Source organism: Aplysia californica, unplaced genomic scaffold (genome assembly GCF_000002075.1).
Source record: "Aplysia californica isolate F4 #8 unplaced genomic scaffold, AplCal3.0 scaffold00331, whole genome shotgun sequence".
Classification (NCBI taxonomy): Eukaryota; Metazoa; Mollusca; class Gastropoda; order Aplysiida; family Aplysiidae; genus Aplysia; species Aplysia californica.
The window spans coordinates 326,028-328,479 of record NW_004797601.1 but is presented as its reverse complement, the minus strand read 5'-3'; the positions used below and the strand labels follow the sequence as shown (position 1 = coordinate 328,479).

Here is a 2,452-nt window from a genome sequence, read left to right as displayed (position 1 = left end):
ACACACACACACATACACACACATACACACACAACATTTGAGGGATATATCAAGTATTAAAAATCTCCTATGAAATGCCATCTTGAAAGTTAGGCTACCGGACTCGTAATCATAAGGTTGCCGGTTCGGGGGTTCGAGCCGCGGGCCCGACGTTGTGTCCTTGAGAAAGGCACTTTACACGAATTTTCCCCACTTCACCCTGGTGAAAATGGGTACTCAGCTATAGACAGTGAAAGATCGTGTCAGTTTATTAGTGTTTGAGCGCTTGACCAGCTGCTTGCACTGTATGCTTCCCGGGAAGCTGCGTATTCTATGGTCTGCTGGGGTAACACTATAGAGTAAAGCGCATAGAGCTTGCTTTTCAGTGGGGACATGCGCTATACAAATTATTTATTATTATTATTATTATTATTATTATTATTATTATTATTATTCCCCGCTGTTGGGGAGATGAAAAACCATATTTTTGTTTGATGCCAAGCCGACCTAACGATCTAGCACATCGGATAGAGCGGTTGGACTTCGAAGAAACCCGAAGGAAATGCAGGTTGATCCAAAAAAAACAACAACCCCCCAACAAAAACAAAAAAACCCTGTAGCATACAACTTTTTTGGTTAATATTTTCCTCCACACTGAAGTTTTGGGTTTCAAATTTGTACACAACATTTGGAAGTCAAAAGGAATTTGTCTGATTTTCATTTGAGATAAACCCACAGAATAGTTTTACTCTATATAGCGCGTAAAAAACCCCCAAACCATTTTCAGCTATGTCCCCATTTTTGTAGCATGACGCACTAGTTTGCATTTCGTCTACCACTAAAAATCCAAACGATTGCGCCATATAGCAAACTACAGTAGTCTAACAGGCCAAAAGAAGTTTGCTGATAGTTTCCCCCAAGTTTCCGTTGCCTGCTGAGACCATGGTTAAGACAAGTAAAGAGCAGAGAGCTTTTTGTATTGAACATTTCCTCACCATCAACTCATTTCGTAAGTTTCGCACAAGGTACGGAAATAATGTTAAGGCGCCCTTAAGGCCTTCTTTAATGTCAAGGGTGGAAATGGTCCTTCAGTTACGATCTGTAGAGAATCGGAACTAAAAATTCCCAGACAAAACAACCACTTCGGGACAAACACAAACCGTTTGCATCCCTTTAAACGTTACCAGGGTGCAGCATTCAGTAGATGAGCCCTATGAGACGTCTGTCCGTAGACGATGTCTGCATCAAGGACTTTACTACTCCTCAACGGTCCGCATTCTCAAGGTAGATCTTCATCTACGACTGTACCATTTTCCCGTTTGCGAAGCTATCAGAGGACAGCAATGTGTTCATGATTCCTCAATCGTCTTGAAAAGCGCGAACATTTCTTCTACGACATTTTGTTCCATGGCAAAGCCCATATTCACCTTCCAGGTTATATCAGCTCCACAAATGCTCTCTATTTGGGTAACCTCACCCCCTCCCCCTTATATTGTCTCCAGAAACAGCTCCACACTGTAAGGTGTGCAGTGTGTGTGGCTTTGAGTACTCATGGTTGAGTGGATCCTTGTGTTTTGCACCACTGAACACTACGAACGATGCGTTAAAATGTGTCGAGTCCAAAGGAGGACATACCATTGACGGTTCTGGGAATTTCACAATTTAAACAATATTTTAAAAAAATCTCTGTAGGAGAAAATAAATACTGTTTAAAGGTTACAGTGAAGGAAAGATTAGATTTAAAAAATAAAAGCAAAGGAAAATGAGAACTAATCATTTCTAGACTTTCCTCACAAAATCTTTTACATTGGCGCATTTTACATTTATAGGTGATTTTTAAAAAACACCATTTCCGTTTTCAAAAATAAGTTTCTTCTTTGCGAATTTTAAGTCAAACAAATTCCTTTTGAATGAATTATAACTGCTCCAAATTACAACATTCTCGAACAAATTTTGTGCAAGATATTTAGAAAAAAATAGTTTTTTTTTTAGATCACCTTGTATTTATCTTAAATCATTCCGACTTTACCAAGTAAAACCAAGCATGTATTCTTCTTCTTCTTCATCTTATTTTTATTTCAATTACTTTTATCACTAAAATCAATTCATTCCATGCTAAATGTAACAATTATCGTGCTGATGTATTGTGAACCATAACTCAGATCATATCCGATAGTCTAGTTGGTATTGTGCTGGACAATATCTCAGATAGCCTTGGTTCGAATCCCCAAGTGGGTGGTCTGTAACTAGATTAAAGTGCCCCAAAACAGAGCCTGTACTAAAGCTCTCTGCTTCATTCAACAAAAAGAACAAAAGTTAAATCTTGCAGTAACCAAAGGGTTTATAAATACTGCCAAAGCTGTTTAACACGGCCACTTATTGTTGAGGAGAAAAGTAGCTCTATTACTACTATTAGACAGGTGATCGTCTTACACACTAATGTGTTATCATAATTTTAAAGAAAATGCGGGGG

General features: G+C 38.6%; 1 protein-coding gene across 1 annotated transcript in view; it reads right to left on the bottom strand.

The window, feature by feature from the left end:
• The window catches only part of LOC101851057 (DEAD-box ATP-dependent RNA helicase 42), a gene marked incomplete in the record, with an annotated part of 27,836 nt that overhangs the window by 18,122 nt on the left and 7,262 nt on the right, over positions 1 to 2,452 (bottom strand).